At 45.4% G+C, this 24008-nt stretch overlaps 1 protein-coding gene across 2 annotated transcripts in view; it reads left to right on the top strand.

The window, feature by feature from the left end:
* RBPJ (recombination signal binding protein for immunoglobulin kappa J region) overlaps positions 1-24008 on the top strand; it is a 186669-nt gene that overhangs the window by 34615 nt on the left and 128046 nt on the right. Inside the window, exon 1 of one of the 2 annotated variants that reach the window (XM_081130718.1) lies at positions 22488-22601. The exons of the other annotated variant lie outside the window; for it this stretch is intronic. The gene's annotated coding sequence lies outside the window, so the exon portion shown is untranslated. Of the gene's footprint in view, positions 1-22487; positions 22602-24008 lie in introns of those variants that run through there. 2 annotated transcript variants of the gene reach the window in all.

The raw sequence follows: 24008 nt of genomic DNA on the forward strand, positions 1-24008 counted from the left end.
TAAAACAGATAAGCAATCTCTGCCCTGGGGAGCTTGCGCTCTAATGGGAGGGGAGCGAGTAGATTATAAACAATGAACTAATCTCTTAGTGGAGTTGCTTTGAGTGCATTGATGTGTTGTCCTCTTACAAAAGATAGGCGGAGGAAACAATCGAAGGGCACGGTAAGCCCTCACTCTGCGCACTGGGACATAGCAATGGAATTCTGGAAACCACGGCAACACACCAAATGCACTGACACATTATGAAACCAAGAACCCAGGGGCCAATTTTGAGCACAGAAATTTTGTGCCAGCACTGACAGCTCACATTCGTACAGAACTTTCCAGCTGGCCAAGAGCTTTCACAGACACTCTTTCCTACAGTCCTCACAATAGCCCCGCAGGGTGAGCAGGGATGGCCATTCCAGTCCTATAGATAAGGAAACCAGGGTTTGGGGACAGAGAGTGACTTGCACATGGTTACAACACCACACGGCAGGGCCGGGCACAAGCTCAGCAGAATAATAGCAATAATAATAATAGGGTGCCTGCTACACGCTCAGCACTGTTCTAAGTGCTGTGTATGAGTTAACCCATTTTAATCTTCAAAGCATTCCAATGAGATAGATGACTATTTTCCTCATCTTACAGAGAACAGAGCTGAGGCACAGAGAAACTGAATCCCTTTTCTAAGGTCACATAGCTAGAAAGTTGCAGAGCTTGGATTCGAACCCAGGTCATTCAAATTTAAGCAGCCTCCTGAAGTGGTAGCTTCAGCTCTGGGCCCAAGGGGAGTGCCCTCTCTCAAGAGCAGGAGAAAAAGGCTGGTATATTGATCAAGTGGCTAGGAACTGATGAATAGCCACATGCCAGAGATGTCACCATCTATCACAAAGAACAATGGTGTGTCTGTGCTAATAATATATTTCATGAGTGATAGTAATATCAAGTAAGAGGGAAAGAAACTCAAAGGATTTTTTAAAAATTGTCTGAAGATCCCTTTGCTGCAAACCAAACATCCCATTAGGATGAAGCTGGTCTGTCTGTAACTCTTGAATGAACAGAGAACTAAGATTTGCACAACTTTCTTTAACCACCCTGTGTTCTCTGAGCTCTGCTGCTCCCGATCTTTATAAGACAATCTTGCATGTAATTATGCTTTGCTTTGTGCTCTCCAGCAGTTATTCCCTGTATGCCCAGCCTGTCTCCCCAAATGAATTATAAGATCCCCAGTGACTGGGACAGATATCAGATGCCTTCATTGGCCCTTCAGCCCTAACCTAGGCACTCTATCAGTGTCTGTTGACAGCTTGAATAATGGTTTTTAAGAATACTTTTAAGTTGCTTCTTCCAAAGTTTTTGGCTAGGGGGTATTTGGCTGTGCTTTGTTTTGCATTAGTGCAGTTAGAACTGTAAATTCATATATAAAGACAGTGCTGGTAAATGTTTAACAACCAGCTCTCCAGGGGGTGGCAGGGAGCCTTGCTCTGTAGCATTTCCGTGTTGTAAATCCTCTCACCATGGACTATTTCAAGCTACCAGCATGATGTCAACTGGCTTGCAAAATTCCTGAAAATTTAACAATCAATTCTTTGAAGCTAGTACAAGTGGCTCCAAAACACTACAGTTTCTGTCCTTAAACTATGGTCTTTGCTGGACATGGTGACTTTTGTCTCACAAAGTCTTTCTTAGCAAGAGATTGTATCCAGGGTTGCCTGAAATATATGATTTTGGGTTTGTATATATGATCACTTGAAATGTAAACCTTAGCAATGTAGCCATCGCTCACCTAGTCATTCCACAGCCAAGTTGTGGAAAAGGTTTTATATTTAAATTAATGAATGTAAAAATTAAGCTACCTTCTGTCTCCTGCCTTCTTTTCTGCTCCTTTCCTTCCTCTTTCCCTTCCTTCCTTCTCCCACCACCTCACCTTCTTTACTCTCATGCCATTTTTGTTTTTAGTGGTTGGCTTTGCTCTTAACTTATGGCGATCTTGGTGGGATAAGAAAATATTTTCAAGGCCAACGATCTCACCCATCTAATCCCATGAAATAACCCACTGGATCACTTAAAACAGCTCTTCCCAGGAAGTCCTTCTATTTCAGCTTTGTTTTCAGGGTTGCTAAAGTGTCCTTAATGGGATACGTACTGGGCAGGATCATTTTAGAGGGAAAGAGATCACCCTCAACACAGTTCCCACGGTTTCACAGGTTCCACAGCTGGGAGTTGTCTTCTCTGAACTCATAAAGATTCTAACTGCCAGTCCCCCCTCCCCCATGAGGCCAGACCATCATCCCCTCCTCTTTATTAAGCCTCTGGTTATCGATTTGTGTGTGAGTCAAGGGAGAGAGGGTTAAGGTACATGGAGAAAGCGGCTCCTTCACAACTTGGCTAATGGGCCTGCCTGGGCACGCAGAGCAGTAGAAAGAAATTACATCGCTTCAAAACCATTCCCATGGCATCAAAAACCACCGTTAGTATTTCTTTTTTCAAGAAGCTATATGACATTAACAGGTTTTTAAAAGAAAGCAATAAAAGCCATGAAGTAATAAAAGTTTTTATTTCAAATATCGATACACATTTTATTAAATTTATTGTGGCAAAATCCATTTTTTCATTGATCATACTAGTTCTCAAACCCATAAGCAAGCTTGCGAGCTCTTTCTCTTGTTTTTTTCTGTACATTTTTTTTGTCAGTATGCCAGCAGAAAGCCTAGTCATGGGTACTTCCAAACCGAGAGCTGGTAGGAAGCCTGTCTCTGAACTGTTTGGACTTCTCCACTTGAGTTCGTAGTATATGATGTTTTTCTCTCCAAGTAGACTGTAAGCCCCTTGTAAGCAAAGGCGAAGTATTTCCCTTTCCCCCTAGATCTCCTGAGCTTCGCAGAGCACGGGCACATGTGGAATCCCATAATTTTCAGACCTAGAAGGGTGTTTGGTAAGATCTTCTAGCCTAGGTATTGTTACTTTGGTCCATGGGAACAGCCTTGCTCACGGTGTCCGTGGACTCTCTGAAGTGGTCTAGAAAGTACTGTAGCAGGTGTGCGGGCACCTGGGCATGTGCCTATTAGCATTTTACTGGAGAGAAATGTTCATCAGATTCTCAAAAATGTTAATGTCCTTAAACCTCTGGGGAGCTAGGATGTTTTACAGAGAGAGGAACTGAGTTCCCTCTCCCCCCAAAAATAGATATTTACCCAACAAATAATCATTAATATGTGCATTAATCATTAATAATCATTAATATGAAGGGATTGTTTATTTTTGAAATATATTTCACATACCATAAATTCCATACATAAGTTGTAAAGTACACAACGCAGCAGTTTTTAGTATATTCACAAAGTTGTGCAGTCATCACTACTGTCCAGTAAGGATGAGTCACTGAGAGCCTTTTAGCCAAGCAGTTCTCAGTGCAGTGGATACAGCCATGGGAACCAAGTGAATGACACCTCTGCCCTCAAGAAACCTACCTTCCATTGGAGCAGACAATAGACAAGTAAGGCACTCTGCTATGGGTTGAATTATGTCTCCCCAAAATTCATACAATGAAGCCCCAACCCCCTGCACCTCACAGTATAACCTTATTAGGAAACAGGGTTGTTGCAGAGATAATTAGTTAAGATGAGGTCATTCTGGAGGTTGGGGGGGGGGGTTATCCCCTTTATAAAAGAGGGAAATTTGGAAACAGACATGTACACAGGAATAACACCATGTGAAGCTGAAGCTAAAGATCAGAGTGATGCAGCAGAAGCCAAGGCCTGGAGCAGGTTCTCCCTCACGGCCCTCAGAAGGAACCCATCCCGCTGACAGCCTGATCTAGAACTTCCAGGCACCCAGTTGTGGTACTTTGTTACTTCAGCTCTAGCAAACGAATAACTTCATTTAGCGTGTAATCTGCCTACTAAGGAAAGTATAAGGGGTCATAGGATAGATGGAAAAGGGGCTATTTTTTACTTTGTACAGAGGGTCATCAGGGAAGGCTTCTCCAAGAAGCCTAGTGTGGGGAAATGAGAAGGATCCACCAATACGAAAATCATAAAAGAGCATTCCTGATAGAAGATACAGCAGATGCAAATGCCCTGAGGAAGGCAGGAGATCGGGCTGTTAGGAGAACAGAGGATGAAGGTGAGGGTGAGGCTGTGGCATTGTGGCCACAGGTGAGAGCAGTGGCCATGAGAGAATAGAAAGGCAGGCAGGGGCAAGGTCCAGCATGACTTGGAAGGCCAAGGTAATGGGTTTGATTTTTTTTTCTAAATGCAATGAAAAGCAATTGAAAGATTTCAAATGGGATAGTCAAGATCATATTTATATCTGAAAAGGTGATGCTGGTTGTTGGGTAGAGACTAGATTGTAAGAGCAGGAGAGGCAGCTGTGAATCTGGTGGGGAGGCCATCGTAGAAGTCCAGGGGCGAGAGGATGGTGGCTTGAACTAGAGTGGAAGCTCAGAGATGGAAAGAGGCAACCACGTAGAGATGTGTTCTGAAAATAGAATTAATAGGCCTTGCTGACGGGGGAGATGGCAAGGGAGAAAATAAGTGTATCACTTAAGTCTTGGGCTTGCACAGCTGAGTCAATGGCGGAGCCATTTACCAAGATGGAAAGGCTCAAAAAGGTGTAGATTTCGACTGAGAAATCAAGAGTCTGCTGAACTCATGTAAAGTCTGAAGGGACTCGTAGATACTCAAACATATTTGCAAATTAATTGAAATATGTTTTTAAATATACAAGTACCTATTAAAAGTAAATTAAACTTAATTTTACTGAAGGAACATTTCTGAGACTTTGCAACACTTCCCGAGGTAACAGGAGGCACATTGGGGTGCAGTGGTGCCTTGGTTTTCGAACGTCTCCGTTGGCGAACATTTCAGTTTTCGAAAGCCGTAAGCCCAGAAGGAAATGCTTCAGTTTTCGAACACGCCTCGGAAGTCGAACACGCCACACGGCTTCCACTGAGGGCAAGATCCTGAGGCCTGGCTCTTGGCTGCGGATCCCTCCGTTTTCAAACGTTTCAGAGCTCGAACAGTCTCCCAGAGCAGATCACATTCGAAAACCAAGGTACCACTGTATTGTGAAAGCAGGGCTGCGGATCACACATTCCAGGGCCCCCAAGAGGAGCGAGATGCCCATACAATGGCGGGGCCTCTGAAAATTGCTAACTTGTAGCTCCTCTTAGCACATGTACCCACTCCCACGCTTCCCTTGTCAGCCTCCTGGATTTAGTTCATTCAAAAAATTGTTAGAGGCCACTATTCAGTGTCAGGCAACATGTTCCATGTAAGTGTAAGGCCGTGGATCATTTCTGGGGGCTACCCTAACAGGTTCCCACTAAGTGGGTGGCTTAAAACAACAGAGATTTATTCTCTGATTTCTGGAGGCAAGACCTTCGAAATCAGCAAGGCTGCATTCCCTCCTCAGGCCCTAGGGGAGAATCCCTCCTTGCTTCTTCCAGCTTCTTGTGGCTCCAAGTGCTCCTTCCTTGCAGCTGCACAACTCAATCTCTGCCTGAACCTTCACATGGCCTTTTCTGTGAGACTGGAGATTTCTCCAATCTCCCTCTGCCTTTCTCTTTAGAAGGACACTTATTGGATTTAAGTCCGACCCAGATAATCCAAGATGATCTCATCTCCGGATCCTTAACTTAATTACATCTGCAAGGATCCTTTTCCAGGTGAGGTCACATTCACAGGTACTAGATGGACGTATCTTTGGGGGATGGGAGGCACCATTCAGCTAACTACAAGCAATGAGTGAGAGACTTGCGTTGTCTTCTCACGGGATAGTCTCTGAGACCTGAAAGTTAGTGTGAACTAGCAGAGTGAAGGGAAGAGGGGATGCATCCAAGCAGAGGATCTGGCAGGTTTGAAGACCTTGCAGAGAGAGCATAGAGCATCTGAGGACATGAACCAAGTTAGGAATGGTGTGTGATGAGGCCAGAGAGGTTAGGTAGGGTACAGTCACCGTGGGATTGGTAAGCTTTGGGAAAATGATTAAACTTGAAGGCAATGGGGAGCCATTGGGGATATTAAGCAGGGCGAGGGTCATGGCCAGGTATGCATTTGAGAAAAATAAGACTTGAGTCTTGTGGAATATAGATGTGAGAAAGAAATACTGGGGGTAGACAATTCAGTTCAGATGCTCATTGGAAGTCTGGGCAAAACATGGCAGTGGTTAGGACCAGAGGGATGGCAGAGAAATTCTAGAGTAGAATGGATAGGTCACAACCACCAAATTTTACTGGACCTCGTCTCTCCTAATATGATTAGTCATATTGAGAAAGGTAATATGCAAAAACTATGCCTTACTGTGGCCTGGTAAAACCATTTAAAAAGGGAGTCAACCTTTATAAATTATTTTGAAGGGCTTGAAGGAGACATTTTTAGGATAAGAAATGAATGCTTAGAATGATTGGTGCCGAATTCACCCTGAAAATATCCCTTCCTTTTCCATTCAGCTGTGCACTGTTGTGGCCTTGAAGAGCAACACTGGTGTAATTTGGAAGCTTTAATACCCTTTGCATGGCATATGTGGGTGTGTGGTTTTTACAAGTATTTTCATTCTGGTATTTTTTATGACCTGAGCTATTTTAGCCAGCATCCCAGTGCCAAGAGGACCCAAGTAGACCCCAAAAGCCTAATTATTGTCTCAAGGAATCTCAATGCCCAATAACTTGAAAGGTTGTGAGAAGCAGCTGTCCCAGGATTCAGGGCTGTACACCCTCCCTCTGCTCAGAACCACAGAGCGGCCTCCTGACTTCAAGGTAGCACCTCCTCCCTCTCTTGGAAATGTCACTTGCATTTAATATAAAATCCGAAGTGGATGGAAAATTTGCCCAGTTGGGAAAAAAATAACAAAAATGTGAACCACTACTTGATATTCCCACCTAATTCCTTCCACTATGACACAAAAGTTCTCAATCTGCACCCCCACTACTGCTACCACCAAGATCCAGCCTACTCTGTTACTCTGTGGCTGGGCTCAGAGGCAGACCTGGGGTTGGACTTTCCTGGTCTTGTGGGTTGGCCTGATCTGTCCCCACAGTTTTTCATGGAGACAGAGCCAGAGTCTCTGAATCTCTGTAACTCTTGAAGGGCCTCACAAGCGCGTGTAGATGTGCTCAGTAAATACTCATGATGAGTAGATATGTGCTGAAAGGTTTGGGAAAGAGGGAAGAATAAAGCATAACAGAACAGGGCTCTTCTGCCTTATTAAAAGGCAGTCGGATCATCTGATGGAAGCAACATTGATTTACCACAAGCCCTGCCCGGGGGATTAGCAAGCTCAAGGCCCACTTCAGAGTCTTTCTAGTTGTGTGACCTTGATCAAGCCCAGGGCTGTCTGGGCCTCAGGTTCATCTTTGTCCAAGTGAGGAGTAGGGTTGAAACTGGACACAATGGGTCCCAAATCCCTGTTGCTACTTTAGCCAATTAAGCAGACAAGGTTGGATCATATGTGAGTGTTTTATTCCATTATTGCTGACAAAATGGGAGAGCAGTGGGATTTGTCCACATAAAATCTGCTCTAACCCGACCCCCCCATAAACCAGTTGTGTTTTTTTTTAATATCTTTATTTATTTCAGAGAGAGAAAGGGAGAGGGAAGGAGAGAGTTGAAACATCAATGATGACAGAGAATCATTGATTGGCCGCCTCCTGCACCCCACACTGGGGATCGAGCCCGCAACCCCGGGCATGTGCCCTGACCAGGAATCCAACCATGATCTCCTGGATCCTAGGTCGATGCTCAAGGGCTGAGCCACGCCCGGCCAGGCTAAACCAGTTCCTTTCATTGGGTAGAAGGATGAAGATTACAGGGGTAAGTGGGCAAAAGGAATAAGAATGGGTTTAATGGTTTACAGGTCACAGGAAATGCAAATGTGGGCTGGGGGTTGCAAAAGGGTGGGGCACCTCTGGGATGCCTTTGTTTCCGCAACAAGGTTGTTAGTCTTTCCGTGATGATAGGCAGTTAAGGAGACTGGCTCAAATCCCAAGGTCACCTCCCATGTCCTGGGGGCGTACAATTCTCAGCCAGATGGAAAGTGAGTTTTCTAATTAGAACAGAACAACCACAGTTAACAGAACAGGATTAATATTTCTTATAACTATAGTTAACAATCACGGTCAACGGAGCATATTAATTTTTCTGCCCCCAGCAGGGTCAGGGGACCCTATGCGTGTCAGCGCAGGGCCACACATCTGCCCACTGTGGCCTGTGGCTGTGCATCCCGGGCTCTCTATCGCTGATGAGAAAATAACGACAGATCTTCAGTGATGTAACCAAGAGAGGACCGAGCTGTGATTCTAATGACAGAAGTGAAAGTCCATCTCAGAACCGTGTGGCCTGAGGAAATTCCCCTCGAGGAGCCCCGTGGGGTTCTGAGGATAGAAACGTGTGGCTTTCCTTAGGCCCTCTCCTCGTCCCCCAGAAGGACACTTCATTCAAACGTCAGGATGGGAGAAGCACTCCTACCAGGATGTGCCTGTGGGTTGCGACAGGGCCAGCACTCCGGGCCTGGCAGACCCACAGTTCACAAACGGCCCTCTGACCATGCTGTTCCTGTGGCCTTGCAGTCGGGGTTTCTGTCTGCGCCGGGAGTACAAACCCCTACTGGCTTCTGCCACAGCCCCTCTCTCCCCGCTCGGCTACCCAGCCCCGTCTTGGCACACAGCCGGCACTCAGTAATGTCCTGTTGGTTAACCCCTGAGAACAGGCCGCACCAGGGTGCTCAACGCCTGGCAGAGTATGGCTGGGGAGGGGGGCACACTGAGCCACATAGAGCTGCGGAAAGCCAGGGCTCTAATGGGAAACAGGTCTCAGCTCTGGGAAGGCCATTACCCTGACTTCCTCCAGCCACCTCCAGAGCTGGGCAGAGGCCTGGTCTAGGCCCCCTCAGGGCTCTCCAACCCCTAACCCCAGCTCAAAAGGTAATCAATGTATTCAGAGTCCACATTGTCCCAAAAAAGAATTCCAAGCTGGTTTCAAAAATGGAAAGGAAGTGAATTTGAGAGAAAAATGAATCATGAGAAATGAGAATAGGGTTCTTATGTGGAATTCAGGGTGGAGGCCAGGCTGAGGGAAGGCTGGTTTTTAAGAGGAGGGCCCTTCAAACACCTGGTTATGTCACCAGATGGGGATCGGCCCCCTCGAGCGCGGCGCACACCCCGGGCACCTTACTGAGGGAAGCAAGGTTGCCCGGGAAAGAGGAGGTCTGTGTTTTCTTGGCTGCAGACGTGGTGGTTGTGACAAGAATCAGGGCAGAGCACTTGGGAAATATGGATGGTACCAACCACTTTGTAAGGCATGGAGATGTTGGTCCTGCCTGTTGTCACAGAGAGTGAGACAGGGACACCCAGGGTCACTGCGGCGGACAAACAAGGGTTCAAGTCCAGCCTGGCCGGGCGTGACTCAGTGGTTGAGCATCAATCAACCTAGGATCCAGGAGATTGCCGTTCGATTCCCAGTCAGGGCACATGCCCAGGTTGCAGGCTCAATCCCCAGTCTGGGGCATGCAGGAGGCAGCCGATCAATGACTCTCTCATCATTGATGTTTCTATCTCTCCCTCTCCCTTCGTCTCTCTGAAGTCAATAAAGATATATTTTTAAAAAAAAAAAAAAGTTCAAGTCCAGGTTCCACAGCTGACTGGCTTCTCCTAGCCTCTGCTATTTTACTTCCCCAAACTTCAGCTATTGTAGGGCTTGCAATGAGCCTCTAAAGTTCCCATGAATAGAAAGTGAGCATGACCCTAACTGTCTGGCAGGCACTACTCTACACCTTTACACGTACGGATCCCTTTAATGCCCTTGACAGCCCTGTGAGAGGGGCGCGGTTATCATCTGTGTTTTGTAGGCAAGGAAGAGGGAACGTTAAGTAACTTAGGAAGGTCACACTGGCTGGTATCTGGCAGAGCCAGGATTTAAGTCCAGGCGCTCGGCTTCCGTGTGTGCTCTCAGCCACTGCTTTGCAGGGCTTACATGCTCAGTAAATGATAGCTACTACTATATGCAGGCCTTTGTCACGTGCAGGTGAGTTGCAATAATATCTATTGAATAGTTGAAGGGGCTCTGGCCAGTGAGGCTCAGTGGTTAGAGTGTCTGCCCACACACCGAAGGGTTGTGGGTTTGGTTCCCGGTCAAAGGCACATACCTGGGTTGTGGGGTTTGCTCCCTGCCCCTGCTCCGGGCATGTGTGGGAGGCAACCAGTCTATGTGTTCCTCTCACATCAATGTTTCTCTCTCTCTCTCTCTCTCCCTCCTTCCCTTCCACTCTCTCTGAAAAGCAATGGAAAAAATATTCTCATGTGAAGAGTAACAAAACAAAAAAATAGTTGAAGGGTAAGCATTTATATCTCACCTGAAGTTGTATGTGTGTTTGTAAACTTGGAGAGATTCTGCTTAATTGCCCCTCGATAGGCTGGACCAACAGTCACTCTCAGTAACCTCGTTTGAGACCTCGGTTTCTAAGGCACTGAAATACATTTTACACTCCTACATGAACTTCTCTGTTAATTCAGCAACTATTTAGTGAGCTCTTTAGTGGGCCAGGCACTGTTGTAGGCACGTGGAATATATCAGTGAACAAAAGGGGTACAAAGCTCTGCCCGGACAGCTTATAGGCTGGTAGGTTTCGATTATTTGTTGCGATTCAGACGTTGGACTTCTGGTTCCTGTATCTCTTGCTTCTCACTGGGTCTTGCACATTAAAGAACTCAGAACCAAAGGATTCAGATTGAACAGCCATTCCCTGAGCTCTGGAGGACAGGCCTCCATGATGTCATTAGAGCCTCTGAGAGCCTCGGAGAGAGGCATTGCTGGGATAAACATCCCCGTGTTGGAGATGCGGAAATAGAGGTGCAAAAAGTTAAGGCTTTGGGTCCAGGTGGCCCTCCCCGCGCTGAGGGGCAGGGCCAGGAGGTGTGCTCCCCTGGCCCAAAGTCCAGTGTTGACTTCACTGCTCCAGAGCAGTTAGATCGCTGCGAGGAAATTCATGTGGGGCCTGAACACATACTTTGGCCCTTAGTCCTAGAGCATCTCTTGACTGCATGATTCATTTGGAGCTCAGAATATATTTGCCCTATCCTCACTTTTTGCCAGCAGAAGAGAAGAGAGAGACAGGAACAGTATTTTCCCCAGGGATATAGCAAGAGTGGCATCGGAGGGCAGATTGGGGCCAGGAGAGACTCAGCACTGAGACACTGTCTTTAATACCCCCCTTAGCCCTGTACTTAGGGTTATTGCTCACGTTGGAACCCATACTCTACAGCTTCCTAACTCTCTGACTTTTGGGCAGTGACTCGTTTTCTCTCTGTGCTTCAGTTTCCTGATGTGAATAAAGTGCCCACCTTGTGGAGTTGTTAGGAGAATTAAATGAGACAATATAGAGTTTTGAATAATCCCTGCCATTCTCAATAAATGTGGATGATTAATATTGGTTAATTACCTTGAATTGATCTGTATTATTTTCTGACTCAGAGAGTAGTCTTAGAAACCAATTACCACCATCCTGTCCCTTCCGCCCTGGTCTTCCATCCACACCAGTGAGAACAGAACATTATTGATGACAGAGTTCAAGTGACATAGTCTTTCTTGAAGCGCAGTGTTAGCATACAGCAGTTGCATAATACATGCTTGCTAAATTTATGCCAAGCAGGGCAGTCTGACTTTCCAGAGGCAGTCCCAGGAGTGCTGGAGTTCGAAGTCTGGCTATATCCCCAAGGGAACCCCAACAGGCAAGGGGGTTCCTGTCCCATCTGATCTACCTCTGCTCACCCAGCCCCAAAGAGCTAGAAACTAGAGCCAGGTCAATGAATCTAATAACGGGAGGACATGGGTCCAAGAAACAGTGAGGAGTGAAATAACAGTGACACGTAGAGTTAAATCTAAACAATTGATGACCATGGAATGGTGAAGCTTCACATGTTAAGAGCTGTCCAATAGAAAATTATAATACAAAAAAATTTTAGTACCTGTATGGAGCCAAAATGTTAACCAAACCTTGGCTGGCGGTAGTTGATACAAAGGAAAACAAGTGATCATATGCATTGCTTTGTGGTAGGAAAGCAGGTCGGTCGATGATAGATACTGTTTTTATTTTGGCAGAAACATACAGGTCTATGTGTTGGTTAAAAAATCAAAGGCAATGAAAAAACAAGGAGGAAACTTAATTGCATATAATTAAGTGAAGGAAGCCAGTCAGAAAGTCTGATTACAGCTGCATGACATTCTGGAAAAGGCAAAACTATAGACAGTAAAAAGATCAATGCCAAGGATTGGGGGGAGGGGGTTAGGTGGAGCGCAGGGGATTTTATGACAGTGAAACTATTCTGCATGATACTACAATAGTGGATACATGTCATTATACATTTGTCAAAACTCATAGAACATACAGCACCAAGAGTGAAGCCTAACGTAAACCATGGACTTTTGTTATTAATAATGTAGCGATGGAGGTTCATCAGTGATAACAAATGTGCCACAGCTTTGCCACATGTTAATAAGAGGAGAAACTAAGGGGTTGGGGAGAGAACTCTGTAGTTTCTGCTCAATTTGTCTATAAACCTAAAACAGCTGTAAAAAAAAAAAAAATCTATTAAAAAAAAATTTTTTTTAATCAAGAACAAACACTAGTAAAATAGAAACAGGATATTTTCAACTGTCATGTCACTAAATGGGAGGAATGAAATAAAAAGATCTGGATCAATTTGATGAAAATCAGGGGCAGGGGAACAATTAGAAGAGCTGGACAACCAATTTCTGCAATTCTGAAACTGGAAAACAGGCTCAGGATGGCTCTGTGATGATTGTCTATTCAAGTGGGGTTACACAGGAGCTAATCTGACCCTTTCTTGGGTCCTATAGGCATAGAATTCCCCAAATTACCCAGCAAAGGGTACCCACATGATTCTGTCTGTGGTTAACTCCGCTTACCTAGAATGTCAGAGGCCCAGAGTAGCCTGGTTAATTTTATATTCTAAGTGAAGATTGCCATGGATGCTATACACAGTCATCCAATTTTCTCAGAGTTAGGATGCATGCAATAAAACTGGCTAAGGAGGAAACTAGGCCGAACATAATTCAAATTTAGTCAATGATGAGTCCTAAGTGATGAGGAAGGCACTCCAGGGTCCTGTGTGACATTCCAAATGTCACTTCTCCTTGTTCAGAACCTTGGAGACGTTGCGGGTGAGAAGGGCGGATAAATTTCACTGACCATAAAGAGGAGCCCTGGAAGTGGATCTTTTGTGTAACTCCCAGATATACATCTGGGCCTCTGTCTCAAAAAAGCAGAGTAGACTATTTTTATGCAGCAACATTAGGAAAATAAAAACCTTTTTGTCTGAGTCATCTGATGATTGGATCCCGTATGATTGGCAGCCACGTAATTAGATTCGAATCCTTTGCCACTACAAAAAACCTGGGTAATCTCCTAACTGAGTTCAGGACCTCTGTGCTTTGAGCAGGGTGGTTAGCTGACTAGGACCTGCTGTTAGTGAGCAGGGCCTGCTGCTTAGATCCCGACTCTGCCTGGTCCTGGCCGCGACAACTTGGCTGGCTACCCAGCACCTATACACACTGGAGATGGACGGTGACCATGGCTACCTTATAGGGCGGCTGTGACGTGTCACAAGAAAATGCAAATCATGAGCTTTGCACCCAGGAAATGATAATAAATACCAGCAATTACTATGCTCATGATTAAGATTTATCTTATCCATGAAAAAGGCCCAAGATCGGACTCCGTACAGGGATCTCCGCGGTTAAATCAATACCATCCCCACCCAGAGCGGAGTGGGGCTTGCACCATCTTGTATCCATTTCTTCTTTCTCATTCGGAGTTGCCCGTCGCCGCAGGCCGCAGCAGGCCCGGGGTGCAGGACCATATGTCCACCTGACTCCGAGAGCGCTCTCCCCGAATCTGCCGCCTGTGATGTGGGGATCCGCAAGCGCCGAGCAGCCTCCCTTTAGTCACGGAGCATCTGGGTGCTGCTAATACATGTCAGATGTCAGCACGCTCGCCGCCTGTCTCCCCGCTGGCCTGTCCCTCTCCGCTGGCTCTCACATGCTCCTTCCCCAGGATCCCAAGAGAATGCGCCTTAGCATCTCTGGTTTCTCTGTTTCCTGAACTGCTACTTGTTTCCAGGCCTCACGGGCAGCCCGCGCCCCCCCACCCCCCTCATTCCCTCCGTGATGAGCAGGCCTCTGGGGACAGCTCAGGGCTCCCCTGTTCTGCAGTTACTGAGCACGTTGCCAGAGCAGCACCCCTCCCTCCTCCTACCATTCGCCTTTCATCTGGGAGGAGGGGTCTGGACATTGTCTCCCAGGTAGGCTTGTGAAAGCTAATCTGCCACAGGGGTTTATTTGTTCAAGTTTATTTGCTTTTCAGAGGCAATCTGGTTATAATTTTAGCAGCAGACTCTTGGTTTGGCTACTTTATCCAACACTCCTCGGTTTGCTATTTCCCCCAGTTTGCCGTTTCTCAGACTGCCTCTTTCTCTTTGGGTTACTCCTTTTAAAACACACCCCCAAACACACAACTACACACACACACCTGCGCACTCACACACTCGGATAGGCACACAGGGAGTCTCTCCAGGGTGAGAAGTGTAGCGAGCTGCAGATGTGTCATTCGCAGTGATGTTTTGTTCTGATAGCCGTGATTTATAACGCTTCCAATTCCCCTTCCAATTTGTATTTTGTTCCACATTTCGCAAGATTCTTAATCCGAGCCTCTATTTTCTGATTTGTATCTTGTTTTCAAGTCTCTACAATCCTCCTTCTTAGAAAAGCAAGGGAAGAAAACCAACACCCAAGAACACAACATGTTACTAATCAACAAAACTTTAGGTAAGACTTCGATTTTAAGATGAAATTGGACAAAATGCCAGGAACTCTCCCACAGGGAATCATTTTGAGCTGGCTGGGCAGGGGGGCCATGAGTAATAGGTCTTTCCTCGGGCTGGGTCCCCATGAATAGCTCCGCGGGGTGGATGGGGATCCACCGCACCCCTTTCATTCATATAGAACTTGGCCCCACAGGGCTTGGTACAGAAACTCTCTGTTACCTTGATGTTTTGAATCCTACATCTGAATGGTTCCTTGTTTTGGCCCTGACTTTTTTTTTTTCCCACCTCCATTAACTCAGCTCCGCAGGAGGAATCAGCACTTAATAAAACAACTATTGGCTGCTGGTGCAAGTCACGGGGGAGCCTCACAGCTCTTCTTGGCTTTGTTTTTCTAAAAAGTGCCCGTGACTGTAGCCAAGCAAATCAGCATATACCCGTGGGCTTCCTCGGGAGAAATTAAAACAAGTTAGGCAGCGGGAGAGAGAATCAGGCAGGGAGCCTAAAAGAAATTTAATAAACTCCGTGCCTCTCTACTCTTTCCTTTTGGGTAGATGTTCCTGGTGGAAGGTTCTATGGGTGATTGTGGCAGGCCAAACGGCTTCCTGGGGTGAGTTGGGGTGCAGTGTAGCTGAGCAAAGTGAGAGGAGTCTGTCTTGAGAGGGTCAGTGTGCTTTACTCTCTAGGGCTGAACCCTGGTGGGATTAAGAAAAGGGTGAAGATCTCCAAAGGTGGCCTCCATTTTCATGTCTTCTTCCTTCTGATGGGCACCCACTGGCCAGTGCCACTCTTGACTCAGCTATTTGGAGAAACTGCACCCAACCACGGTGTCCACTCTCATCCAGCAGCACTTGCCCCCTTAAATTTCCATCTTATTTCACTGCTTCAGAACTCTCCCCTAAAGTAATAACGAAGGGCGTGGGCTTAGGCGTAACGAGACCTGGGTTCAAATCCCGTCTCCGCCGCTTACTAGCTGTGTGTCCTGGAGCAAAGAACCTCACTCTTCTGAGCTTCAGTTTCCCTCATCTGTGACACATGGATTAATAATAGTGCCAAGACTATGTGGGCTTTATTACAGGATACTGATGGGGAGGTAAGAACTGCAGGATGATAGTCAGAAAAAGTGAGATGATAAATAGAAAGCACCAGGCCAGGATTCCAGCCCCGGTGGTGATTGAGAAGACTGCGCGCTTGACGACTGTGCTGGGTATAGCGCTGCCTAGAAAACGGATCTCACAAGTCAGCCTGAGGCCTGTGCACGGGAGCCCTGTCACAGTAACCGAAGGGGGAGCAACCTGTTGACTGACGTTCTGCCTTTCTCATGCCTACATTCCTAGGGACCATAATTCAGGCGAACCTCCATTTTTATTATACCCCATACAAATGTACCAATAATAATAAAATAGCAACATTTAACACTTACGGGGTATACATCGAGCAAGTGGCAGAGCCAGGGTTTCGATCTGAAAGGCTCAGTCAAATGAGTCGCTGTACCATTGCCCACACACAATTAGTACGGTATATAAGTTCTCTTGTTTCATGAAATCCTCTTCATTTCTTTTTTTCTTTTTTAAAATATATCTTTATTGATTTCAGAGAAAGGAAGGGAGAGGGAGAGAGAGAGAGAGAAACATCAGTGATGAGAGAGTCATTGACCGGCTGCCTCCTGCACGCCCCCGACCAGGGATCGAGCCCACAACCCGGGCATGTGCCCTGACCGGGAATCGAACCTCTATCTCCTGGATCCTCGGTCGATGCTCAGCCGCTGAGCCATGCCCAGCCAGGCAATCCTCTTTATTTCTGATTCAACTGACAGTTTATTTTTATTTCCTTGCAAATAAACTCAGTTCATTTCTCTTCCTTTTTTTTTTTTTGCTTCAAATAGTCATTAGCTTTCCACACTTTTGTCCTAGCATCAAAATGGCCCACAAAATAATAAAAACGACAGGCATAGCTTTTGCACCCTGGCATCCTGTAATGAGTATGATAAAATATCTCCACTGATCTACTTTTACACCTTTAGTTAAGTACTCAACCTGACAGTCATTTTTATCACCTCCCCCCTGACATTGTGGCAGGAACAGAGCCCTCCCCCAGCTCTCTGACAGTATCCAACAAGGACACATGTAAGTAGGTTTTACACACATCAGCAAAAGTGACAGATTCGGAATATAAAAATGTGTAGCTGGGAGAAAACAGCCACGTCTACGATGTAACCGGTTTACAAAGTCCATTTATTGATTGAAAGAAGGAGGTCAACATTTTGCCTCCATCTGACACCCAAGAGAACCACAAAACCGTAGGGGAAGTCTTCACAGAATTGGCAGGTTGATTATTTTAAATGGAATAAACAATTGATTTAGCCAATAAATTAGCTTGATCTGCTATTTTCATTTAACAATACTTTTTTTTTTTAAATCAAGATGACCAGTTGGTTCATTCCAATGGTAAATCTAGGACATGTGATCCAAAAGGAAATGTTGTGCTTGATCCAATTATTTTTAAAGTCTCTGTTTTATCAGTTCTGATTTTCTTCCCATCTGAATGGGTTTGGGAGTTCCAGGAAGCAATCATCTGCTTACGTAAGAGATATTGTATCTCCTCTCTATAGCAACAGCAACAATAATAAAAATTAACTGAGCACTGACTCTGTGCTTAACATTCAGCATTAAAGAAATATTTTAGGGTGGCATTTGAGTGCGTGGTCTTTGCGGCCAGTTCCACCATCCTGTGGCTGCGAGCACGTGGCTTGGATCTCTTTGTGCCTGTGTCCCTCATCTGTAAACCATGAAACCTATGTTAATAGGATTGTTGCTGGAATTAAATAAATTTATACATGTAAAGGGTTTTAAAGAGTGCCTGGAGCCTAGCTAGTATAAGTGGGCTATTTTCTTTATGTTCCTAAGCACCATCTAAGTTTTGTATTATTACCCCTGTATTACAGCTAAAGGAAGTGAAGTTCAGAATGGTAAAGAATTTGCCAAAGGCCTCACATACAGAGCGAGCAGCTGCTCACGTCGTATCGTATGCACTGTCGAAAGAATTAAGACAATCCCTTTTTTCTATATCTGACATCCTGAAATGATTAAGATTCAGGATGGTTGGTGCATGGTTGAGCTTTTATTTCCCATATGGTAAATAAAGCATTCATAAATACATTTGAGAACCGACTCAGAGAATGTAGCTACAAATTGAAATACTGGAAGGAAAAACCGCTATGAATGACGGCATCTGTGTTGTCTAATAGTCATCCTCAAAGGCCTTCACATGCCCACAGGTACCAAAGCAGCAAGCTCTTCTTTTCTCTTACAACAAGTTTTACTTCCCTAGTTGGCTTTGAGATCAGTTACCCTTTAGAGAATTATACCCCCGACTCCCCAGTCCCTTCGGTTTCACTAAGATGTTGCCTCGCCTCCGTTTCATGTGTAATGTTAACTCCTTGCTCAACGGCTGGCTCTGTCTTTTGACTTTGATTTTCTGTTAAATTTTCCCCAACATCGTTACCTTTGGGGTCAATGAGATATTCATCACTGTTATAATTCTTTTTAATTTTTCAGTCTGTCTCTTAAAAACAAAAATCAGAGCAAATACAAGAAGCACAGCCTATATACCTTATGAAAAGCATCGGATCAGACAAGGCCAGGGTCTCAATGGTATAAAAACGGAGACTTGTTCAAAAGGAAATTGGAACATGTTTCTGTGAAGTGTAACTTTTTGCAGAAATCAAAGAGGAACAAGTTATTGGCTGTGAATGGTTCTGTCCTGATGAATTCAAGACACCTTAATATTTAGGTGGTGTAGAATATTAAGAATAACAGGATGTCTTTAGCTTAGGCAGGAAACCATTTTCAAGAAGTGTCAGAGCTCATTGTACAAAAAGGTTACAATTAAAAACTGGTAATGGCCGATTCCACTTTGAGGTTTGGAGGTGAATAAAGGCGGCTGAGAGACTATAGGGGCTTCCTGTTTTGAATTTAGAAGAAGCCAAGACTTTTGCAAATATTTTTAGACGTAATGTTTATGGAAGGCAGAAAATACTAACCCAGAATGTTGGATAGTACAGCTAACTGTTGGTTTGTACGTTCTAAGTAATTTAGACTATTGGACGGGGTACTGAACTACTGTAGATTTTCCCCCTTCATTTCTTGCCTAAAAAAGGGCAATAGTGAGAAAATGACTTTAACCAAAACATTCGACAAGCATTTATTAGAAGCCTGTGGTACAAATAACATTCTGCAGAAGCACTTATATTAGACCCAAAGAAAGCAGAAGATGAAATATACACTCCCGAGCATTTACTAGGAGGCAGAAGAAGAAAATTGCAAGCGTGAAAGAACTCGAGAATAATTCCCTAGTAACAGATACGTTCGTGGCAAGCTCTTCCCCCAGATCACCACACGGCTTGCTCCCTCACCTCCTTCCAGCCTTGCTCAGATGTCACCTTTTCAGTGAGAATGTTCCTGAACCCTCTCTATATAAACTGCACCAACCACCCCACAAAACCTGTCTCGGCCCCTGCCCTTTTTTTATTTCCTCTAGCACCTCTTAGCTTATTATATAACTGTGTTTATCATCAATCTTACAACACCCCGCCCGCCTCTCAATGTAACCTTCAAAAAAGCAGGGGAGTTTTGCATTTTGTTTATTGCCGAGTCCCTAGCCTGGCACATAGTAGGTGTTCCAAAAAATTTGATTAATAAAGTGTTTAATAGTGTACGTCAGGCTACATATTCATCCTGAAATCTTTAAAAATAAATGACCTTTGGCAACGATAGTGAGGAAAAGCTTCTTGGAAGAAATGACATGTGTGCTTTTCAACCCAAAACAAATTGATACGATCAAACATAGTGATTACAGCGTAGGTTTTGGGTCCTAGACCGAACTCTACCTCTATTGAGCTATGTGACCTAAACCAAGAAACTTAACTTGGGTGTTTGTAGATCTCTGAAGATATTTATACCTGGGGCTATGAACTTTTGCCTTCAAATGAGTTTTAAAACAACAATAAATAAAACTTCGTAGAGATTATCTGCACTCTTTTTTTAGTTCCTGGCTGAAACGAGGCAGCAGATAGTCAACATGATGTTACATAACACTCATCTCTGTTGATGTGATCAGGGATGTTGGGCCTTAGGTACATTTAGAAGAAAAGTTCCTTTCCACTCACAGTGGCTGGGCCCCACTCCTGCCCTCTCCGGGTCTTCACGATGCCCTCTCGCTGTTCCAAAAACCCTCTGGGGCACCCCTCCAAGCCTGCCTGCTCCCAAAGCAACCCATGCTCAAAATTCCTGTCTTTTGCTCTCCTCAGTCTCCTGCCAGTGAGGACTGGATCTTGATGAGCTAATTCTCTGTAGGGTGGGAATGACAGGTTGTTGGCTGGACTAACCTTCTGTTTTCCTCACCACCAAAGTTCAGCCTGATGCTAAAGAAGGAACTGGAAGGGAAGGGAATTTAAAATATCCAGTGCCTAGAATCTGCCTGAACTTTTTAATATATTAAATTGTTTCATCACAACCAGGTAGATGATATTACTCTCTGAGGAACTGAAGTTCATGAGAGGTAAAGAATGGACTCCAACATTTTCCACATTATCACATCCCTGCACTAAATATATGAGCCTAGAAATGGAATTCTGGATTCTGCAGCATGCTTCTGGGGCCGTGTTTTAGGGTGTAAGGAGAAGAATCCTTGGCAACATCCTACCTTAGCCACATAACCTGGCCGTGACCTGGACCGTGAGTCCTTGGCCATAAGCCCTGTGACCTTGAGTAAGTAACCTACCCTCTCTTACAGCTTTTATTCCTTCCATGAAAAATGGGGGATAGTAATGGTATCTGTATTAGTTATTGCTCAGAGTTACAAATCACTCCCAAACTTAGCTTGCTTAAAACAACAATAGCTATCCCTACGGGTCAGGGATTTGGGCGTTGCTCAGGGTCTCTCATGAGGTTTCAGTCAGATGTCAGCTGGGGTCTGCGGTCATCTGAATGTCTGACCGGGGCTGACGTCCACTTGCAATACGGCTCACTCATACGGTGGGCAGGTGGACCTCTCCCAATGTTGCTTGAGTGTGTTCATAAAAAGGCAGCTGGCCTCACCCAGAGCAAGCAATCCAGGAGACCAAGGTGGAAGTCGCAGTGGCTTTATGCCAACCCTTGAATTTCACACACCATTACCTCTGTCATATTGGTCACCAAGGCAGGCCCTAAGTCGGTGTAGGAGGGGAACACGTAAGGGCCATTTTGGAGGCTTCTACAACAGTATCTATACCACAGTTTGAGGGATGGATTAAATGAAACAGCCCGTATTAAACCCGGTATATACGAAACACTGAATAATGGTAGCCAAAGTGGTAAATGCCAACCTATACTAAGGCTGGTGCCGACTCTAAACTTGGCCCTGAGTCTTACTTTATTGGGTTTAGCAATAAGCTATCCTATAAAGTGCTTGAGCCCACATTAGGATCCAGTAGGAGGAACCCAGAAAGCAGAGCTCAGGAGGGACAGGAGCAGCAACAAACACCAGTCCAATGACTGGTATCTGGGGGTCAGGCTCCTGAGGACCAGTGGCAGCTCCCCCAGCCTGGGTGGCACCCAGAGCACTCTGTTACTACCTCCTAACCAGCCACAGGAACAGCAAATGCGTCTCTATCGCTCTCCTTACCTGGCGGTGTTACTACGTAAGTGGTGTAGTGTTTTTCCAAACATGTATTCTGGGAAACATTACTGGAAAAAAAAAAGAAGTGTTAATAGGTGGATCTCAAAAAAAAGTTGTGTGGTCCAATATATTTGAAAAGGCCGCCTATTAAGTCCTTTCGAGAGACTTGCGGTGCCCCTTCTGCATGATGTTAGAGACTCTAGAAAGTCCTGTGGCTAAGCAATCACAAAATAAGAAGGAGGAAAAAAATCTTGTTTAGGTAGATTTGACCTGGCATTTTGCAAACTTGTTAGAGCACAACACATTTTTTTTTTTTTTTAATTTTTCTTTTCCCGTCTGCAGGTCTAAGCCTCCCATTTGGAAGCATTGCCTACGTCCCAGAGGCATGATTATGGATAAGCCCCTAAGACTTTCTGGAACCTTAGCCATCCCACCACTGTAATGCGGGTAGTGCACACTTCAGGGGGCTGTTGAGAAAGTTAAATAATAAAGGTCCTCACTTGGTATTTGGGTCACCATAAGAGCTTGGACTTGACATTAAGGGCTTGATCCTTGGGCCTCAGTCCCAGCTCCACCATGAAGGAGCTGCTTGACCTTGACCAGGTTCTGTTAGCTCTCCTTAAGCCTTCCTGTCTGTATAACTGGGAGGGTAATCGCACCTATGTCCCAGCTTTAACGTGGGGTCAAAATAAAAGGAGGCGTGTGGAATGTGAAGTGCATGCTCGGCACACAAGGGCCCTGGAGCTGTCAGGTGTCATCACGACTGTTGCAGCCAGAGGTCCCAAAGCTGTTGACAGTCGGCGGATGAGCCCTCGCCCACCTGCCTCACGGCGCCTGTGCCTCCCCCTCTGTGTGACTTACAAGCAACAGAAACGAGATGTGAGCGTTTTCAGAGTAACTCCGGGAGAGGATTGTGTCAGCAGCTGGAGACAAGTGGGCGGCGACAATTCCGGAGAGCTTCCCAGAAGCGGTGGGGTTGCAGGGGGATATTTAAAGACAAGGAGGCAGGTGGCTGGGCAGTTGGGGGTGGCAGGGTTTACACACTCAGGACAGCCGGGACAACGGCTTGGCTTGGACGAGGGAGTGGCTCCGGCAGCAAGACGCCAGCTTTGCTGGAACAAAGCAGCAGGTGAGGGCCGCAGAGAGTCCCCACCCCGGGCACCCAGGGGGGGCGGAGGCAGAATGAAAGCCTTGGCTGGAAGACAGCGGCCCCATTTGCCTTTTTCAATCAATTAGCCAACCATTGAGGGACCGGCCCTGAAGCCAAAGACAAGTGTCCCTCCCTCCCTGCCGCTTCTCTCCCACAAGGGCTGCACAGATAAAAGTTGAACTTCGGAGACCGTCTCCTCCCTGCCGAAGCCGGGATCAGTCATACAGAAATTTATTTTTGTTATTGAGCTCCTATTTCTGCTTTCGCCATCACCGCAGATCAGTTTGGGTTTTGTCTCCCAGCCAAGTGCTTTTCATATTTTCCAGATCACTCAAAAGTCTGTATGTGCTGCCCAGAGCAGGTTTAAGGAACAATCAGAGATTTCTTTCTGAATAAGCAGTTATTTGTACTTTGTCTTGCTTTTCTTAGTTAATAAAGAAAAACAGAGACATAAAGAAAGTACTGGAAGCACTTAGAGTTGAGCAGCACAAATGTCAATGGTTGTGACTTTGCAAATAAATAGTTACATTGTCAGGAGCATAAGAGTCTCATTGAGGAAATCTGCGCCGTGACTGCTTGCAGGGTTAACACTTTCGGCGCAATGTAATCAAGGAAAGGCTGTAAACTTTGCACAAAGTGACCTCGGACTGTACCAAAAGCAAATGCCAACCAAGGATCCCGGGATCCATTTCCAGACCAGTCACATGGGGGGGGAGGGGGAGACAAAGAGACCAAGGGAGACAAAAACCGATAGAAACTGTGTTTATGGGGAAACGCGGACGGTTCCTTAATTATTTCAGCAATTATGGTGAATCTAGTTTCATTCTCTCTTTTCATCATGGTTTTACTCAAAGCCAAGAGATTTTTTTTTTTAATGAGGTGTAAAAGACAGTTTACCACTTTGCAGTATTTTTCTTGTAGAGGGTGTAAAGAAAATAGAATCATTTGAGCAGAAATTGATGTGACTAAATACTCAGGACTCCCCCACCCCACCCCTTTCCTGGAGCCCCGGCAGGTGACAAGGGAGGCAAAGCTTGTCTGCCCTGCTTCCCTGTTTTTGGGCTGCCCGATTGAGCAAATAAAAACACAGCCTGCCCAATCCAATTTGCATCTCAGATAAACTACAAATAATTTTTTAGTGTAAGTATGTTCTGAACATCATACAGGACATACTAAAATACTATTTGTTGTTTATCTGATTTAACTGGACATCCTGTAGTGTTTCATTTGGCCCCACCTTTCCAGTTGACTCCAGACGTGGAGCTTGATTTCTAGACCCTGAATTCTATTCTCTTAATCTATACATCAATCTTCACGTCTATAGGACACAGTCTTGATTACGGCAGCTTTGTAATAAGTTTTGAAATGGGAAAGTCTGAGTCTTCC

This window comes from Miniopterus schreibersii, assembly GCF_964146895.1.
Source record: "Miniopterus schreibersii genome assembly, chromosome: 1".
Classification (NCBI taxonomy): Eukaryota; Metazoa; Chordata; class Mammalia; order Chiroptera; family Miniopteridae; genus Miniopterus; species Miniopterus schreibersii.